Here is a 20274-nt window from a genome sequence, read left to right as displayed (position 1 = left end):
TCAGCTCCGGAGGAAGATGCCATCTTGCTCAGGATTTCTAGGACATGGATTTGCACTGTTTTTACAGCCTTCCATTCCTGGGCACTGTGTACACGTGTCTCATCTCTATTAGACTGCATTTTTCTGAGAGCAGAAGGAGTTTCTCCTGACTCTAGCTACCTTCCATAGTAAATAGTAACCTTTGCATAGGTACTGAATCTGTGTACTTTATATAATGAATAGGACAGGAGCTAAAGAGAACAAAATGGACTCCACTCAACTTTTCCCTTCATTTACGCTTAGATTTCAAAGTGTTTTTTACCTGTTTTTTTAAATTTTTGTTTATTTTTTTTGTCACACTGGTTGGTACCTATGATGTTAAATAATGATTGCCATTAATTTCCCAAGTAACTAAGAGCCACAAATCGTTTGGGGTTATGCCTTTAGTGAAGGCTTTATGAGAAAAGGTAGAGAGAGTTCATTAAGATGGCTAGGTCATTAGACAACCTATATGAGGCATGACTCTGTGAAGACTATGAATGTGTTCTATCCTCTTTCCTTATGCTGAGTTTGGGAGTAGTTGTGCTTTTATTATGTCATCTCTAATGGGTGTTTTCTTTCTCTTTTCTTCCTTGTTGCTGTTTCTACTTTCCACAGCCTTCTCTCTTTAGTTCTCTTCAACTTAGTTTATTTAATCAATAGTTATCTATTGAATGCTGACTGTGTGGCTTTAAGTATGCCATCGGCCTGCAAAGAAGACATACTACTTGATAGAGTAGCCAAGAGAGAGAGAGAGAGAGAGAGAGAGAGAGAGAGAGAGAGAGAGAGAGAGAGAGAGAGAGAGAGAGAGAGAGAGAGAGAGAGAGAGAGAGAGAGAGAGAGAGAGAGAGAGAGAGAGAGAGAGAGAGAGAATATTTCTAAGTGATGAATCATTTAGCAGTATACGTTTTAGTAGTTTTATATCATTGTAAGTAAATATCCAAATAAACAGCTTTGGGAGAAATGTATTTTGGCTCCGTTTTGGTGGATTAAGTCCATGGTCACACACACTTGAGTAGAGCATCACGGTAGGGAAGAGTGTAACGGGAGAGTCTTCATCCTATGATAGACAAGAAACAGAAAAGGGAAGATAGAAAGGTTCTTGGGCAAAATATAGCTCCCAACAACATGTACTCCAGAGTTCTCCTTCCTCTAGCTAGGTCTTCCCTCTTACTTTTCATGGCTCATAATAATAGCATCATATTGTGAACCCATCATGAATTTAATTCATTGATTAACTCAGGGCTCTCAGGATCCAACCATCCCCAAAAGTCTGAGAAGCAAGTTGGCAAAAGATAGGAAGGGCATTTTATTATTGAAACCATAACAATAAACAACCTCACATCAGCACATGGATTTTTGAAACTGTTTCAGAATCAGAGTAAACAAGTAGACTTCTCTCAGCTACACTCTAGAGAAGAGAGCTGGTTGAATAACTAAACAGGGGATGAGTAGTGTATTACTGTGACTGGACTCATAGTGTCTAGAAGGTTAATTGATTACCAAATTAATGATAGAATTTACTCCATTCTGCAATGACACCAAGTAGCAATCAGGCATCCTGACTTCTCTCTTCTTGATTTGCACATTATCTTTTTACAGTAAATCTCTGGAGAGGTTACTGGAATAATAAAGGGAAAGAAGGTATTATGGTACTGAAGAAATAACAGGAAATTATAAAGCTATACTTTGCAAAGACAAATGACATAACATAGCCCAGAAATTAACATGTCTTCTTATGTTCCCTTATGGCAAGGAGAAATATAAGAATAGCGAGTTATAAAACACTTCTCACAAATATTTTTACAGCTACAGCATAAGCAATGCAATACTTTCACAGTGATAAGTTAGACATTTATTTTATCTACAATATAATAATAGCTCACATACACGAATTTATTATAATAAATAACTACATCATTAATTTCTACCTCGAAATTATAAGTGATTAACTTTGTATTTCTAAAAGCTCATAGACTCTAACCTATTAGAAATGAAAAAAAAATGTGCCACTGATTTGAGCAACCTTTTAGAATATAGCAACAATAAGGAATTTTTAATTACCTGAACTCCAGTAAGACCTTAAGAAAGAGCTTTCCAAAAATTAGGACATGGCCCAACTTATGAAAGGTGCTTGAGAAAAGGTGACATGCCTTAGTCCAATGTAGTTTCTCTTCCCGAGACTCTAGTCTCCAAGCTGAGAATTGAGCCTGCGGTGCCTCAGAAGAGACTGGACAGAGAAACTTTCACAAAAGGAGATGAACACTCCTTACAAGAATTTTTATACAACAGTAAATGATATGCAGCCATCTTCCTAGTTCCAATTTTATTATCTGCATACGCCTGAGGACAGTGGGAAGTCATAAACTCACACACAAAATGACACTAGAGACAAGCCTGCGCATTGGCTGCCTTTTCACCTTGGATCCATTTGTGTGTTAAATAGCTGGCATGATGGGCTCTTTTTCCTCATACCTATCAGCCAAAGTCATTGTCCTGTCAGAGGATAATGATTTTAGTATTTTGGAGTGCTAGCCCCAGGATTTTTTCACTGCATAATGGAGCAGCAGCAGGGTCCACAGTCAGACTTAATGGGAAGGGGAGGAGAGGACAAAGGAAATTGGGTTGAGGACAAAGAAGGAAATACTCCAGTTGGAATGTTGTACCTGTGTCTCTCTCAGTGAAGAAAACTTCCTAGCTAGACTTGGGCAGACTATTTAGTTTCTCCCCACAGAAACTCTTCAAAATGGCAAATCTTTTTTAAGTGGGCCTCTCACCCCTCAAACGTCTGAGAGCTGGGCCTTGCAGGTAACTGATATCATGTACACCCACCTTCAGACTCCATCGAGGTGTTTTCCTAAGCCCACCTTTGTCTGGTTTCTAATCCATTGGGTATTAATGTTAATCTGATATTTCTGAAGTGCTTAACGGTGTTTGTCTATGAAAAGGGCTGTGGAATAGCACACTGATGGATTGGCTGTGGATTTGACAGGAATTCAAATTTTGAAAAACAAACCTACTTATCTGAAAGTACCAAATAACCATCATATGTTCCTTAAAATAAGAGTCATATATAAAAGATTTTATAAGATGGTGACACTAATTTCCATGCTTGCTGCACCATTTTAGCATGCCCATAAACCTGTAGTAGCTTTAACAGAAATATGGCCAGTTGAGGCATATTTTATTCTTCAGCTAGCAAGCCTAACAAATGGAAACTTTAACACGGTCTTAAACAGTCTCTGCCTCCAAACTTGGTAGAGTACATCACAGACACCAACCATATGAATGTAAAAAAGTAGGCCAAATGGCCAGCACTACTGGCTCATAGCTATAATCCTAACTACTCAGGATGCTGAGTTATAAGGATGGTGGTTCAAAGCTAGTCACGGTAGAAAAGCCCATGTGATACTTATCTACAATTAACCATGAAAAAGCCAGAAATGGAGGTATGGCTCAAGTGGTAGAGCTCTAACCATGGGCAAAACAGCCAAGGGGCAGTGATAGTTCAAGGCCCAGTATCAGCACCAATAAATAAATAAACAATTAAATAAACAATTGGCTAGATTAGTATAATTCCATATTGTGACAAACATTGTAATTTTACCAAAGAATCTTTAATATGTTTTCTATCCCCAATGAACTTACACTCACAATGTGGGTTATACCGTGAAACCCTGTCTCAAAAAAACAAAATGCTATCACCTCCAACAACACTGACAAAAAAAAAAGGGTTGCTGGGTAATAGTGGCTCATGCTTTTTTTTTTTTTTGTCGGCCGTGGGGCTTGAACTCTGGGCCTGGGCGCTGTCCCTTAGCTCTTCAGCTCAAGGCGAGCGCTCTACCACTTGAGCTACAGCACCACTTCCATGGCTCATGCTTTTAATCTTAGTTATTCAGGAAGCTGTGACCTGAAATATAGAGATTCCATCTCCAATTAACCAGTAAAATGCTGGACTAGAGGGGTGTGGTTCATGTGGTAGTACATTCAGCTGTAAACAATAAGCTGCATAACAAAGCAAAGCCCTGAGTTCAAGCACTGATGCACACAGACAGACAGACAGACAGACAGACAGACAGACAGACAGACAGACAGACAGACAGACAGACAGACAGACAGACAGATAGACAGATAGACAGATAGATAGATAGATAGATAGATAGATAGATAGATAGATAGATAGATAGATAGATAGATAGATAGATAGATAGATAGAGGTGGAGGATGTATTTCAATGGCAGTGTTTGCCTAATAAGAGCAAGGCACTGGGTTTAACTCCCAACACTAATGAGGGTAGGGGCAGTAAGGGAGGAAAGTATACAATAGTTAATTTTATGTACATTTTAACACAATCTATAAGAGTACATATTTATAGTAAAATGAGATTCTAAAGTCTATGCTACTTTGCTACTTGGTTTTCAAGCATCTTTCCTTGTCCATTCAATAGCATCCCATATGAACCCCAGGGACCAACACATGCTAGGCAAGTGTATCTCTGAGGCATATTCGCAGCCAGAGAACATCATCTTTAATAGACACCAAAGAGTCTACTTGTTGGGAGCTTTAATCCAGTCCTCACACTGGCTACACATTATACTTACTTAGAAAGCTTATGAAATACGGATGACCAAGCTTTGACTCCTAAAAGTCTGATTGAATTGGTTTAGGAAGCAACTTGAACCTCATTATGTATATATTTTTTAAGTTTCACAAGTGATCCTAATACTTAGTGAATAATGACAAACACTGATTTAAATCATTTTCTTAGTAAATTCATTTCTGACTTTTCAATTTTTGTAGCATACTTCCATAACTACATATTTATTGCTAAGTGTGAACACAAATATATACTATCACATAAATCAGAACACTTCTGAGAGGAAGGAGATACTATTCAATATACCAAAACAGGTGTGAAAACCAAGCTTATCTCTAGCAAATTGGTCATCTGTGGTTGCACTAATTTAAATGTATACAAATTGTATGACACTTGGGAATTATTACCTGACTGCTATCCCCAAACACCAAACCAACTACATCAGTTAGATTTTAAAGTATCCTGAAATCTATAATGACATTGCAAAGAATATTCATTTCCAGCAATGTTTATTGAAGAACTACTTACTGTATGCCAGTTTATACCAATTACAAGGAATGAATACAATTTCATAAACATAGGGAATTGTAGACATGCTGACAATGCATGATGCTGCACATATTATGCGATTTAATTGCTACAAATAATACTTTGTTGTTTTAATTTGCCTGTATTTGATCACTAGTGAATTTAATATACTTTATTTATTTGGCTTTTATAATTTATCCCATTTTTGCCCATCTTGTTATCATGTATGTTTAAAGGTGGTTTGTTTGTTTGTTTTTGTCAGTTTATGACTGAATTTGAAATTTGTTCATGGTAGGTTTTGACAGAAGATCAAAACATTTGTGTGGTCATATCTGTCTACCTTTTATCATTTCTAATTTTAGTAACATAGGTGGCCTTTAATTCATAACTAATACATTTGACATAAAAGAGGAAAGGAAGTTATCTTAATGACCTAAACAATGAAGCAATTACCTAGTAATATTTTTAGTCATATTTTCACTACTAATTTGTAATGCCATATTTAACATGCAGGTGGATCTTCTATAGATGCTGAGGATCATGGTTTTTTCTAAGCCAGCCTGGGCAAGAAAGTCTATTAAGAGTCTTATCTCCAATAAACTTCCAAAAAGTCAGAAGTGGAGCTGGAGCTGTGGTAAAGAGCTAGCCTTGAGCTTAAAAGCTCAAGGACAGCCCCCAGGCCCTGAGTTCAAGCCATAGGACTGGCACAAAAAAGAAGGAAGAGAAGGAGAAAGAAAAAAGAGGAGGAGAAACACAAGGAAAAGGACAAGGAGGAGGAGGAGGAAGACAAGAAGGATGAGGAGGAAGAGAATGAGAAGGAAGAACAGAAGAAAGAAGGAGGAGGGGGGAGGAGAAGGAGGAGCAGTAGGAGGAGCAGGAGAAGGAGGAGGAAGAGAAGGAAGAGAAGGAAGTTTATGTTTATTTTGGCTCAGGATTTACAGGTTACTTTTCTATCTTCCTTGGCACCTTGTCTTGCTGCTTCAGGCCCTGCGGTAAAAGTGTACATCACAGTGGAATGCATGGTGGACAAAACCTATTCACTTCGTGGCCTCCAAAGCAAAAAGATAGAGGCAGTCCTAATAGGTCCCTGGAGGCCAGCTCTCCATGACCTAAATACCTCCTCATAGGCCCCTCCTCCTAAAGGGTTCACCACCTCCCAAAAGCACCCTAGGCTTGGGCCAAGCCTTTAAGATACATTTCCAGATCCAAATGGTAGCAAAAGTCATCAACTCATAGGTGGTGGTAGAGTTTTCCAGATAAACAAAATTGCCTTTTTAAAAAAGTACTTAAAAGGGGCTGGGAAGGTGGCTCAAGTGGTAGAGCGCTAGCCTTGAGCTGAAGAGCTGAGGGACAGCGCACAGGCCCAGAGTTCATGCCCCATGACTGGACCAAAAAAAAAAGTACTTAAAAGGTGTAGGACTGAGAAATTTCAGTCTAGACCCATCAGGCTCAAATTGGGGTGCATGGGGAAGAAACTAATGGAACAATGATTTCAAATCTTTAAAGGAATTTGAGAATATATGTGGGGAAAAGTGAAGGCTTACAGGAATTAATTTGGTGATTCTTACCCACTGTAAGAATTGTAACCTTTTTTTTTTTATTACATTTCTAATGTATTTTAGTGAAAAGAATAATTTCCTTGCAATTTCTCTCAACGCACTCCTTCAGATCCCCTGGGTGCAATGCAGTTTCCCAGCCTCCAACTGTGACAGATGTAAAAGCTTCATGTAGGGCTAAATAAAGTCTTCAGAGGCCTTGAACCAAGTGGCCCTTCTTCATTTGAAAGTGACATGATCTAAGACCCCTCTCCTTCTAGGAAAGGGGAGGATAGATGTCGAAGGAAGACTGACTTCCTGAGAATCACTGCCACAAGCAAAAATTAAGAACATGCCCATATCAGCAACCTGGTACCAGGAAGGTTCTTCATTTTGAATCCATTTTGAATCACTGAGGTTCAAGAATTAATGCCATTACCTGGTTACCTGGTGATTCTTTCTTAATGCAGCTTGTTACAGGGGTGCAAGTTCTTGCTGCTCTGGGACTGTTTGCAGAAGGATTGGTAGGGGGAAAAAACAACCTACAAGGGGAAAAAATTCATGTCAGACTCTGAGATGTGGGCTTGTTCACATACCATAGGCTCCCCTGTGATAGAGGGACAAGCAGACCTGACAAATTAAACAGCAACAAGGGACATTCATTGCAGTTTCATGCTTTCATCTGGTCATTTCTTTAATTAACAAATGGTGACTGAGAACAGTGTCTCAGGCATGTTCTCAATCCTGAGAGTAAAGCAGATGCAAAAAAGAAATGACATGTCAGCTAAGAAGAAAATGCAATCAAATACAAAAGAATGTGAATGATTCAGGGATACATCGTTGAAAAAGTTTCCTGTACATATGAGTACATCCATTATCAGAAAAGGATGCCTTAGGGTCAGATCCTATCCAGCACTAAGTAGGACTAATTTCCCAGATATTATAGGACCTATAGGACTTATCTAAGATAAGTCCTTTGAAATCTCTGAATCTGATCTCAAGCTGTTCAACTCTCTCAGCTTTAACTTCAACTTCGTCTGCTAGAATGGAAAACTAGATCATCAAGACTGCAAGATTTCTGGAATGATCATAATTCTCAAATCATAGTTTGTAAAATGCATAATTTTAACTTCTTCAGCTTTTCTAGAAAAGTTCCTAAGTTCATAGAGTTTTTTCCAAAATCAGGAACCTGGCCCTGGATTTCCTTCCTTATTTATAGTTCCTCTATAAAACCTGGCGATGACCTAAATATCCTCTGAAATCTTAATGATTCTATTCATTCCTGGGCCAGGATTGTGATTTTGATGGAGCGACTGGCAGCTTCTAGGGAGAGAAACAGACTCATAAAAGCAGGAGTAAACATAAAAGGCTGTGATTTCCAAAGAAAGCATCTTGTTAGGCGCTCACCTTTTTTTTTTTTCTTTTCCAAGTTAGAATCGTTTGTAGATACTATCTGTTTTAGTTTGTAGACACTGCTCTGAGCTTATCTCTAAACTCTAGCACTTCTTTGATAGTGAACAAAAAGATAGAGAAAAAGACAAAAGGTAATATTTCATGAAATGTGTGGCTGAAAGCAAAATCAAAAAGGGTGTTTCCACCATCCCCCCAAATTTTAAGTTCTTAACTGCAATAATTATTAAGAATGAGAAAAAAGTCAACAACATAAGGAACAACATAAGGAAAACATAAGGAAACATAAGAAACAACATAAGGAACGATTTTAAATTGCTAGTTTCCTATCTAATTTGAAGACAGAGAATCTGATGATACATACATAAATTCAAATGAACTACAAGGGGTTAGTTACTATATGACTTCATTTCAGACAAATTTAAAATTTCTTCAACATGCTATTGTACATGAGGAAGATCCTGAAAAGCTTTTATTGTTACAAAATTATGCAGTCAAATAGGAAGGAGACAAAAAAAAAGTCCTACTTGATTAATTTTTCTAGAAAAACAATAGTTACTGAACCAATCTCCAAAGTTCCTTCTTTTTTAATCTAGAGAGGGTGAAAACTCCTTCAAACACCCCAGTAACTTTCTTAACCAGATTGATTATCCTTAGAATACACTGGTTAAGCCAAGCACAATTTGTAGATCAAAATCTTTCACCTGGCAAGTGGAGGGGGAGAGGGGTTGGGGAGGAAGGAAGGGGAGCTGGGGGGAGGGAACTGGAAGTAAATCTTGAGGGAAAGCAAGGGACCTTTCTTTTCTTTTACATTTTTATTGTAAAGGTGATGTACAGAGGGCTTGCAGTTAGATAAGTCAAGCAATGAGAACATTTCTTTTTAAACAGTGTCATCTCTTCCCTGATTTTCTCTCAGTTTTTGTTTTTCCCTCGGGACCCCCTCCCCCCCCCAAGTTGTATAGATCTTTTTCAACACAGTGTCTACTGAGTATTCCTGATGAATTAGTTCACCCTTTGTCAAGGGATCTTTCCTTTCCCATTTTCCTTCCCAAAGAACATCATGAAATGGTACTGGCCTCCAACCCAGGAAGGTCTGGGAACCCCAAGAGAGCCCTGCCTTCTTTTGAACCCAAAGAGATAAAGGAGTTCATTTAGTGTTTACTCCTTGAAGAATCTCCCCCTACAGCACCACCCTAGCAAGTCATTAAAAAAAAAAAGTCTACCCACACGCTTACAGCAGAGAAGCCCGAGGTTTTACCTGTCTTTAATTTATGCATCATTTTCCAATTGTGCCATTCAGGCAGGTGCGTGACCGCGGCCTCTGCGGACCCTCGGTGCTATTTTACCTGCTTGAATCTGTCAAAAAGCCATTTGTATGCGCCCGGCTAATGTGCTAGAAATAAAAGCCCCGACCTGTCAACGAAACGCTGCACCTGTCCCGAGCAGTTAAATTGTTCCATCTGCCATTATCCCAGGAGATCAAAGACCCTCCCGGGGAGGGGGGCGCAGAACCCAAGCCAGGATGGATCTGCTTGCCTTGGAGTTTCAGAAGAGGATGGGGGAGAGGACGGGGGAGGACAGGAGTCGGGGGGGAGGGGGATGGTAAACCCACCAGGAACAGCCGCCGAAGCCGGGCCCGGCTCTGCTACCTGAACCAGCCTTTGTTTGGCGGGGGGCGCGCCGGGAGCGCATTCTTTCGCATTAAGAACCGCAGGGGAAGACATTCATTCACTCTTCTTTTTTGGTGACGTAGCTGGGGCATTCATGTGTTTTTAACCTTGAATAATTTTTGTCTCTAAGCTCCAAACAAGTTTTATCCTGTCTACAGGTCAGTTTTGTTACAGAGGCCAATTAGCAGTGCTACCTTCGCCTGAGGCAAAAAGCCAAGTAATGGTGAGGCCGGCCCTATGGAGGGGTGATGAATAACTCCGCAGAGCTGTAATTTGAAAGGGGGGCCTTTGAAGCATTTACCTTACATGGGACGCCATTGTCACGGCAGGGTGTTTGATCTTAAAATAATTTCCTTAATGATCTCACCACGGGAGCAATTGGCAGAGCAAGATTAGGCTGTAAGGCCTAATGGACATGGGAAAAGTTAAAATTGCTCCCAGAAAGGTATGTTCAAGCGCCGAGATCCTTCCGTGTGGTGCGTTCATTACTTACCGGGGTGAAAAGCCCAGCTGACTGCGGGCTCTGCACAGCTCATCAGAGAAAACCTGCAGACGTCCTGGGATGTGGGCTGGGCCCTGCCCTCCATCCTGCATGGAAGCGTCTGTGCATATTAAATGATCTTGTCTTGTTTGAACCTTTATGGCTTTGGGTTTTGTGGCTGTTGTTTTCTGTCCTTGCGGTGTAAGCAGGGGTAGGGTGGCATTCTTAGGGCAGAAATCAGGGTTGGGTGAAAATGTGAAAGTATGACACAATTGGTCCCTTCTGTGGGCACTCATGGGAGCAAGTAAATGTGGGTGGGTATTTGACGTTGCTATCTTCTGCCCAAATAGAGTTGTGTCCTCTCGAAAGGAAAATATTCCAAGTGAATGCCCCAAGTTGATGTATTTGCAACTTACATCTACATGTGTTTGTTCCCCAGGTATCAATGACAAGGCACTTCCCTAGGATTTTACCTGCTTCACATCGAGAGAGAAGGCAGCTCAAGTTTAAATCTTTTCATTATCTGCCCTTTCAACTGTTCAATGTTTGCTTACAGCTACTAATGAAAAAACACCTTTTAGCTGGACAATGGTAGTTCCTGCCTGTAATCCTCGCTAACCAGGAGGCTGAGATCTGAGGATCACAGGTCAAAGCCCACCTGGGCAGGAAAGTCTGTGAGACTTTATCTCCAAATAACTGCCAGAAAACTGCAAGTAGTGTTCTGGCTCAAAGTGGTAGAACACTAGCCTTGAGCAAAAAAGCTCAGAGACAGCAACCATGCTCCAAATTCAAGCCCCATGACCAACAACAACAACAACAAAAAAAAACACAGCATTTTTTTCAGTGTTGGAATTGGAATCCATAGTTTAAGTGAATATCTAGCAGGAAAATCAGTAACCTAAGAGTTGCTATTTATGTATTTGGTGCTACAAGCAAAGAAATGTGATGTGATAGTATACAAATAAGTGAGTAAATCTTTTTCTCCAGTGCAGTTTGGTATGGGGGGAAGGGAGGAGGGAAGCGTGTAGGTACTAGAGCTTGAACTCGGCCTGAGTAGTGTCCCTGTGCATTTTTTTTCTTTGCTCAAAGCTTGGGCTATACCACTTGTACCATGCCTCCACTTCCAGCTTTTTGGTGGTTTAGGAGATATGAGTCTCACAGACTCTCCTGCTTGGGCTGATTTTGAACAGTGATCCTCAGATCTCAGCCTCCTGAGTAGCTAAGTTTATAGGCGTGAGCCACCAGCTCCAATACATACTAATCAGGAGAACCATAGAGTCTACTCATGCAATTCAGTCTTCTTGACAAGTGGCAAACAAAATACAACTTAGGAAATGACACTAGAAAGATTTGAGTTCAAGTCACTTGCAGGAAGGAGGAGGAGGAGGAGGAGGGAGCTCAACTTTAAGGTCACAATACATGAGTCTGATTCCCCAAGATCTACAATGTTTACCTGTGTCTGATAGTACAGTATGCAATATTAATTTATCCAAATCAAGTGATGATGAGCACTAGTTCCAGTTTCATGTAAAAATAGGAGACCCTGCAATTGTTCCCTACAGTTTTGAAGCCTTGGTGAAATTTAGTCTTTTCAATCCATTTCTAGTTAATCTGTTGACATGTACCTAAGACTCTCTACCTACCAACATACAGTGTGGAATTATTTTGAACTTGTCTTCCCATATCTTATCTGTGCAGAGAAATTAGCAACTTATTAATATGCTTCAGTAATTTCCGCTCTGACACATGGAATTAACGGAGGCTTAAGTAAAGATCAAATATTCTTTGTTCACATATTGTACTTGTTAAATGACTTGATAGGTGAGCATGGTGCTCATGTTGCATGCTGGGTCCAAGAATGGCAGCCGATCAGGATTGGCACTGCTATGTCTTAACCTTTTTCAATTAGCTAAAGTAAGATGGTTTTTGTAACATGAGAAAGCAAGCACACATAGCTAATGTGAAGATTAAGGGGACATCATGTTTGGAAAAATGCGTGAAACCCACAGAAAATAAGAGCTCCCTACTGGTTCTCTCCTACCCTGTGTTCTGAAAACCTTTAAATCTCCGTATTCCTCTATCCTCTTCCATAATCAGTCTCACCCTCTTCCCCTCCACCCCCACCCCCACCCACCATTTCTGCCTGGGATTAAGTAGGTTGTTATAACTGAAGCTGTTTTCAGTGAGTATATTTGAATGCTAAGCTAAGGGTATTTATGAACCTCTAAACTTTCTGGGAAAACAAGATTAATTCAGTTCATCTCAAAGCCTTGAGTATGAACCTAGGGGGTCCTAGTATCCTAAGTACTAGTTGACCACTGAGATTTCCTTCCTCCCTTCCTTCCTTCCTTCCTTTTCCTTCCTTCTTTCCTTCCTTCCTTCCTTCCTTCCTTCCTTCCTTCCTTTGTTCCTCCCAGCTTTCTTCCTTCCTCCTTCCCTACCTGAACCTTTCTTCCTTCTCCTTCTCTCCCTTCTTTCTTCCCTTCCTCTCTTCTCTCCTCCCTCCCTCTCCTCTTCCTTCCTTCTTTTTTTCCTGCTTGTGTTTGGCCATCATTACCACTTATTAAAACTTAGAAGCCAGGAAGGAAACTATGTTACCCTCACTAAGAAAACAACTATTGATTATAAAATATAAAAATGAAAAAATTAGAATAAGAAAGACCAGGCTCCAGTGGCTCATACCTAGAAATCTAGCTACTCAGGAAACTAACATCTGAGAACCATGGTTTGAAGGTAGCCCAGGCTGGTTAATTGGAGATGGAGGTGAACTTAGAGGTCTGGTTCAATTGGTAGAGCACCAGCTCTACCATGTACATGTACACACACACACACATACACAAGAAGAAGAAGAAGAAGAAGAAGAAGAAGAAGAAGAAGAAGAAGAAGAAGAAGAAGAAGAAGAAGAAGAAGAAGAAGAAGAAGAAGAAGAAGAAGAAGAGGAGGAGGAGGAGGAGGAGGAGGAGAAGGAGGAGGAGGAGGAGGAGGAGGAGGAGGAAGAAAAGATAACTAGGATATAAAGGTAGTTATGATGTTTTGATGTGAATCTCAATATTTTGAGTAGCAACATGAATTATTACTTAATTTTCTTCTTTGTTAATCTCTTTATCTTTCCCTCAACTCTCCCTTTCCATTTCTTTCTGTGTCACTCTCTGTCCCCCCATATCTGTCCGTATTTTCATTTTGGTCTCTGCCCCATTTCTTGTTCCTCTTCTGACTCTGTCTCTCCAGATGTTTCTCCATCTCTTGTTAGCCCTTTGCCTCAACCTTTCTCTCTCTAAAAATCCATAATACAAATGAAACTATCAAAGCTGAGTCTGAGCTGGGTTCTGATGGCTCACAACTATAATAGTAGCCATGCAGGAAGCTGAGATCTGAGGATCGTGGTTCATAGTCTGCCCTAGCAGGAAAGTCTGTTAGACTCCTATTTCCAATGAACTACCAGAAAACCAGAAGTGAAGCTGTGGCTCAAAGTGGTAGAGCACTAGCCATAAGCAAAAAGAGAGCTCAGGGATAGCACCTCAGGCCCTGAGTTGGAGACCGACTAAAAGAAAGAAAGCTGAGTCTGAATATTATCCATCTTAAAAAAAAAAACCTCACCAATTTAGACTGATTTGCATTTCCCAGGTACAGTTTTGAAGTGATGGCTTACTCTCAGAAGTTCCCATCTGTCAGGGATAGATGTGGAAGTCAAGGAGCACTTGACCTTCAACCCCCAGCAGAGGCTGAGCCATCTCCCGAGCCTACACACAGTGAGAAGCAAAGGCAACTGCCTTGTGAGTTGTCCCATTCATGCTGAAGAAGCATCCAAAGAAGAAGCAGGATGAAAGACAAGATCCGGTCCAGTCGCTCACTGCTTCCTCCCGCCCTGCTCTCCTCCCAGGTGTGCTGATTGCTGTGCCTGGTCAGAGGTACTCCCCGGGCCTAGAACCATCTTCTCATCCAAAAGATACGTAAATTCCACCCAGGGAGTTCTCAAATCACCTAGCTGATCATTCAATTTATATACAGTATCAAGTGTTCATTTCAGAGCTGCTATTTTAGTCCCACAAAACTACTGGTCCTTGACCTCTGCTTCGCCAGGGCCCTCCAAGATATAAGAGTAACTTTTTAGCACTTGCAGAGAAAGCAATTGAAGTTCATTTCTCACAGATTACCAGGCCCATCAGAAATGAAAATACCATCATGCAGGCATTGGATGATTTTCCAGTGTCCATTGCTGTGGGTGGAGCGAGCCTGCTGTGATGAACTGTGTGCCATTTGGGTCCCTGAGAGCACAGGAACGTCACCAGGAAACAGTCTGGCTGGATCTCTATGAGGTTTTCTTTTCGTTATCCTCATATCTCATCCCAGTTTCTCATTTTAGGTTTTCACAATGGGGTAGGGTCTACACTGGTTTCAGAGCGGGAGTGTTGGTGGCTCAACCCCAGTGAGCTCATGGTTGGTTGCCTGAGGAAGGGAGAGAGGCACCCTCTGCACTCAGAGAGGGGAGGGGAGAGGAGGGGAGGGGAGGGGAGGGGAGGAGAGGGGAGGAGAGGAGAGAGATGCTAGAGAAAATAGACAATTGTATTGCTCAGAACCTTCCCTAAGATCAAGCATGTCAGTCCATAGCCCCTACTGAGCTGTGCCCATTGGTCTTTCTCCAGGGAAAAACAAAACAAAACAAAACAAAAAAGATCCCCATAGATTCTCTTTCTGTTTCTTGCTTTACCCTTCTCCCTCCCAACCCTTCCTTTCCAACTTCCCCCTCCCCTCTCATAATCTGCTCCTCTGCTCTGTCTGAATCAAATGCGTTTCTGCTAGGAAGCTTGAAGGACAGATGGATACTCTGGCTAGTAGTCCGCATTTCAATTGTCAGGTAGTAAAATATTATTGAAGCACAGTGATTTTAGAATCCCTTCCCCAAGGGGCTAGAAACTTCTGGGCCGTTACTTTGCCAGGAAGTCCAGGGTAAGGATGGTCAGCCTTGAGGATTACTACAAAACTGAAAAAATGAAAATGAGGTTTGTCATCATATCCCTTTATTTCTGGTGCCTTTTAAATGTTACTATTTATTTTTAAGCCCCAGTTCTTAAAAGGCCCTGGAAACTTGGTGGGTTATTTTTTTTCTCCCTCTTAAACAAAATGACAGCCACAGACAACATTAGAATTTATAAACTTGAAATGACATTACCTTTGAATAAACCTTTAGTCTTTTCCTACAGCTATCATCAGTCCTATCTTAGCTTTAAAATGGAAAGAAAAAAAGCAAGTTCTCAAGTAGATGTTTTCTCATGGGTCTTTTTCTTAGATGTAGTAAGGAAAATGGACTACTTATAAGACTTTCAGAAAAGCGTCTATCTACCAGTGAGTGTCTGGCTGTAAGGTCTGGTATATTAGATTGTGCAGATACACACCAACACTTGATGGGTGCTAGGTGGTTTTAATGGCTTCAATCTTCCCAATATACACGATTTATCATTAGTCTCATAATCATGATAATAATGTCTCCTGTAGGAGGTTGTAGTCCTTGCTGGAGCTGCTACCTCTCAAGACCCAGGCTCTGGTCCCTCCAGCTGCTGCAATGCAGTGCCTGCTAATGCTTGGCTGCATCACTCTCTAGGAAAATTTGTCCTCAGCTGAAAGAGAATGACCTCTGTCAAAGCGAGGTCCCCCTGCTTGTGGCAGTCAGTCTGCCTTCTAAGTCTGATGGACTCGGGAAGCATAAAAACTGCTGTGCACTTAACTTGGAAGTGACTCTTTTTTTTTTTTTTTTTTGTAACAACGGAGAATGTGGGAGTGTGGCTTCTCTGTTCTTTCTCTCTTCTTCCTCTCCCCTGGGGATGTGGGAGACGTGAGAGACAGAGCCGGACTCTGGGAAGATAAGTGAGAGAGAGTGGCACAGGAGAAGAGGAAGAACTACTAGAAGGCTGGAAAAGAAGTGAGGGTGAAGCAGAGAAAGCCAGTGGGGAAGGGGCAGGTGGGCCTCCTTTATAAAGGGCAAGGGGAGAGGTTAAGTAGGCCCCGCCCAGGAAAGGCCAGGAAGGAAGTGTTAGGTGGGTCCTGTCCATAGAGATCAAGGGGAAAAAGCAAATAAGCCTCCTCCAGGAAGGAAAGGGAAAACCAGTTTAACTCCTCAACCCCTTGCTTACCTATCTCCCCAGACACTTGCTCCATCCTTCACCCCTTCTATGAGGCTTGGCCCTCTTGCCTCAACTTGGCCTAGGTAAAGAGCCACCCAACTCTGGAGCTCCCAGTGGGGCTGGCTGATTGCTTTCTTGCTCTAGTGTTACAGTTTTAATTCGTCTGCCCATGCAATCCTGTTTGCTTCCCACCCTCAGAGGTATTGATCCCCAGGGGCTGCCCAAGAAACTTCCTGCTGGAAAACGTGAGCTCAAAGACTCTTTGCCAGAACTTGACTGAAGACACTTAGGTTTATCAAATGTGTCCTTGTTTTAAAAACCATCTTACAACAAACAGGCTCAGGAAAGCAAAGTGGGCTTTTTCAGGGCCACACAAATAAGAAGTGCTATATATGAGAGAGTTTCAGTTCTAAGACTCCTTGTCCAAGACCCTGACAAAGTATTATATATATATATATATATATATATATATATATATATATATATTGCTTTTTATTGCTATTGTAGAGGTGATATAAGAGGGGTTATCACGATGTATTTTTATTATATTTTTTATTATCTTTAAGGAGATGTACAAAGGAGTTACCATTCAACAAATCAGTTTATGAATACAACGCCTCTTGATCTGTTCTTCCCCTTCCTTTAATTTTCTGAATTTTGAGGATATGCGTTACATTTTATGACTGTATTCCTTGCTTCCTCTCTTCACTCATCTACCCCTCTCCCCTTAATTCTACCCCCTTTCAAATACCCATTTCGTGGTCATCATTTAGTTGGACTCTGAGCTAGCCTTTCTAAGGAATGACACCCTTTGGATTCTCCCCTGAAAATACCATATTTTGGCGACTACATCTGTGTACACTTGGATCTAGCACGGAAGTGTTTACTAGTAGCACATTTATAAATTACTTCTAGCTTACCCATATGAGAATAAATATTCATCCTTTCTCTCTCCAAGCTTGACATACTTCACTTAACATGGCTGTTTTCAGATCCATCCATTTCTCTACAAATGATTTGATATCATTCTTCCCAATGGATGAGTAAAATTCTGTTGAGTACATAGACCACATTTTCTTCATTCATTTCTCCTCCCCAAACCACCACCTCTGTTTGTGATGCTTTCTTGGCCACCAGTGAGGGTCCCTCACTCCCATGGTTCAGCCCAGCACTGACCCAGCAGAGAAAAATTCTTTCTGCTTCTCAGTGACACGTCTCTCATGTCTATTCAGTGCCTGGATTTTTCTTGAGCTTCCAGGACCTCAGGGATTCCAACCTGCCACGCAAATCCTCTCCCTGCCTGAGTGGTAGGCACAGCTCACACCAATTAACTCCTCTGCACAGCCCCAGGGCAGGTGTTCGGGGACCCAAAGGTTCATAGGAACTGCACTGTGATTTATTTCTGATCCTTGCTTTTGTCTGTTATTTTGTTTTGATAGTATTTCACAATGCAAGCTAGTCTGTTCAGATCAGTCTTGTGAAGAGTTCCACCCATGGCCATCTGCCACCAGAGCTGGGTGGCCTGGGTCTAAGAGGCTTAGTCAGTGGCCCTGTGTAGTGTTCACCTTCATCACTAAATACAAGGCACTTTCTGACATCCTATCTGCTGACCCTTACATAATATTATGGGCTGGTAAATATTCCTACTCTGACCCAGGGTACATGTTTTAATTAAAGCTCCTCTATTCTGATCTTGACTTTAAATGTCCTTTTGTGTATGTGTGTGCTGCTGCTATGGCTTGACCTCAGGGCTTGGGTGTTCTCAGTCAAGGCTGGTGCTCTACTACTTGAGCCCTAGCTCCACTTCTGGCTTTTTGCTGGTTAATTGAAAATCAGAGTCTCGTGGACTTTCCTGCCTAGGCTGACTTCACACCACAATTCTCAGATCTTAGTCTCCTGAGTATTTTAGATTACAGGTGTGAACCACGGTGTCTGGTTAAATAACCATCGAAAAATGATTTGAACCCCTCATTTAGTTAATGGACATCTCCACCCCACCCCCCGCCCTACAACTCCTATGTTGTAGAGTTTTCATAAAATTCCTATTCACCTTACAAGTGTCTTTTCTGTACCCAATCAAATCTAAGAGTCTACTATGCTTCTGCCAGGTCCCATCCTACTCTGAGTTTAGAGCATTGACTGAGGAGAAGCCTAGTTTCCTGGGTTCAGACCTTCTCCTTTGCCAGTCACTGTCTGGGTGGTCTTAGGCGAGTTACTTAACTGCACTGCCCTCAATTTCCTGTGTATAAGACGGTCCCAGCCTCAGGACGATGGTGAACACTAAGCAAGGAACTTGATGCTGAAGTCTGGCTAAAGTCCAGTGCCAGTGACTTATGCCTATAGTCCTGACTACTCAGAAGCTGATATCTAAGGATTGTCATTTGAGGCCAACTGAGGCAGGAAAAACCCCAAGACTCTTATCTTCAATTAATCACCAAAAATCCAGGAGGGGTGGTGTGGCTCCAGTGGTAGAGTGCCAGCCTTGAGTGAAAAACAAACTAAGGGACAACATACAAGCCCTGAGTTCAAGCCTCAGTGCTGGCACAAAAAAAAAAATTAAATAAATAAATAAAATGAATAAATATATGTACTAAAATAGGGGGTTCGGGTCTGGTCAGTGCCATCTTGGCCACATGGTGGATGGTAGGCTCTGGCATCTTGTCTTCATAGTGGGGGAAGGTGAAGCCCCCACCTCTCAGGTGATGGGCATGCCTGAATCCCTGGAGGCAGGGGCGGGCTCCTGGCTGATAGGTTATTAAAACTGTCAGTCCAGTGCCTGGGACTGGGAGTTTGTTTCCTGTGACCCTGTCCCCTGACCTGACCCCTATTTAGGCCCTGACTCGCTCAGGCACCTTGATGCCATGTTTGTGTACTGTGTCCTGTCTCCTGGCGCTTTGGTCACCATAGCATCCCAATTCAGCTCTCCATTAGAACTGAATTGGTTTGTTGGTATTGTTTTTGCTCTTTCTCTCCTCTCTGGCCTTCAGGGCTCAGTTTCCTAACAGTGTTAAGTGTATTTGCTAGCTGCGGGCCTTTGAGACAGGAGTCCACCATGCAGTCGCTGGCCTTTTAATAAAGACTCCAAAATTCAATCTTTCAAAATGTGGCCTCTCCGTTTTCTCATCTTATAACAGTACTTACAGGTTCCATGATTTTTCTTAGTATTTTTCTTCATGATCCTCAGACAGGTACAGTCCAGAAATTTTTTTTCTTAATGCCATCATCCTTTTGTTTTGCTTGACTACATTTTGTATCAAGGAGCAAAAAGAAAGAAAAAATCTCCTTTGAACATTTAAATATCTTCCATTTCCCAGGCAAGGAGGACACAGAAAGGGAAGTGCCTGCCGATGTTTCTTAACATGGAGTGAGGTTTTTTTGTTTTTGTTTTTTTTGCAGTTTTCCATTTGCTCTGGGTTGACCACAGCTACTATTAGCAAGCACTGAGAGTCAGAGGAGGTTAGCGTGCTGCATAAACCCTGCTTTTAAAAAGCTCCCAGGCTGGGTCAAAGACCAGGAAATGCTCCCGCTGTAATTCTCATTTTCAGCTGAATTGGACCTAGCTACAAGAATGCAGCCTGAGTCACGCTATGTTCTGGGAACCTTGAACTTTGCATTATAATGACCTACACCCCAACAGAAGCACATTACAAGTGGTTTCAAAAGGATAAACTCTAATTTATATGAAGCTAGTATTCAAATTTAAGCAGCTCTTTATGAAAGCCAAACTAAAAACCTCATCGTTTACGCAATACCTCCTTACAGGCACCTGACTGCTGGCAGGTTGGAGGGCCGCTGCACACCGAGGGCCAACCCTTCCCTTTGTCCCACCATGACCATCCACTGCTCTTAGCATTCTGATTATCTGCAGCCGTCTCCATTTAGTCTCCTAAACACCATAATTAGAAGCTGAAAAGCC

The 20274-nt window shown here is 41.6% G+C and overlaps 1 long non-coding RNA gene across 1 annotated transcript in view; it reads right to left on the bottom strand.

Moving 5' to 3' along the window:
• Positions 1 to 978: 978 nt before the first annotated feature.
• The window catches only part of LOC138810051 (uncharacterized), a 63405-nt gene continuing 44109 nt past the window's right edge, over positions 979 to 20274 (bottom strand). Inside the window, exons 2-4 of the long non-coding RNA XR_011367007.1 lie at positions 7118 to 7220; positions 1522 to 1639; positions 979 to 1078 (exon numbers count right to left, since the gene is read on the bottom strand). This is a non-coding gene — a long non-coding RNA (uncharacterized lncRNA). The remainder of the gene's footprint in view (positions 1079 to 1521; positions 1640 to 7117; positions 7221 to 20274) is intronic.

This window comes from Dipodomys merriami, unplaced genomic scaffold, assembly GCF_024711535.1.
Source record: "Dipodomys merriami isolate MVZ:Mamm:240054 unplaced genomic scaffold, mDipMer1.0.p SCAF_5, whole genome shotgun sequence".
NCBI classification, from domain to species: Eukaryota; Metazoa; Chordata; class Mammalia; order Rodentia; family Heteromyidae; genus Dipodomys; species Dipodomys merriami.
Note: the sequence above shows the minus strand (reverse complement) of the source record. Positions and strands in the feature narration are given on the sequence as shown.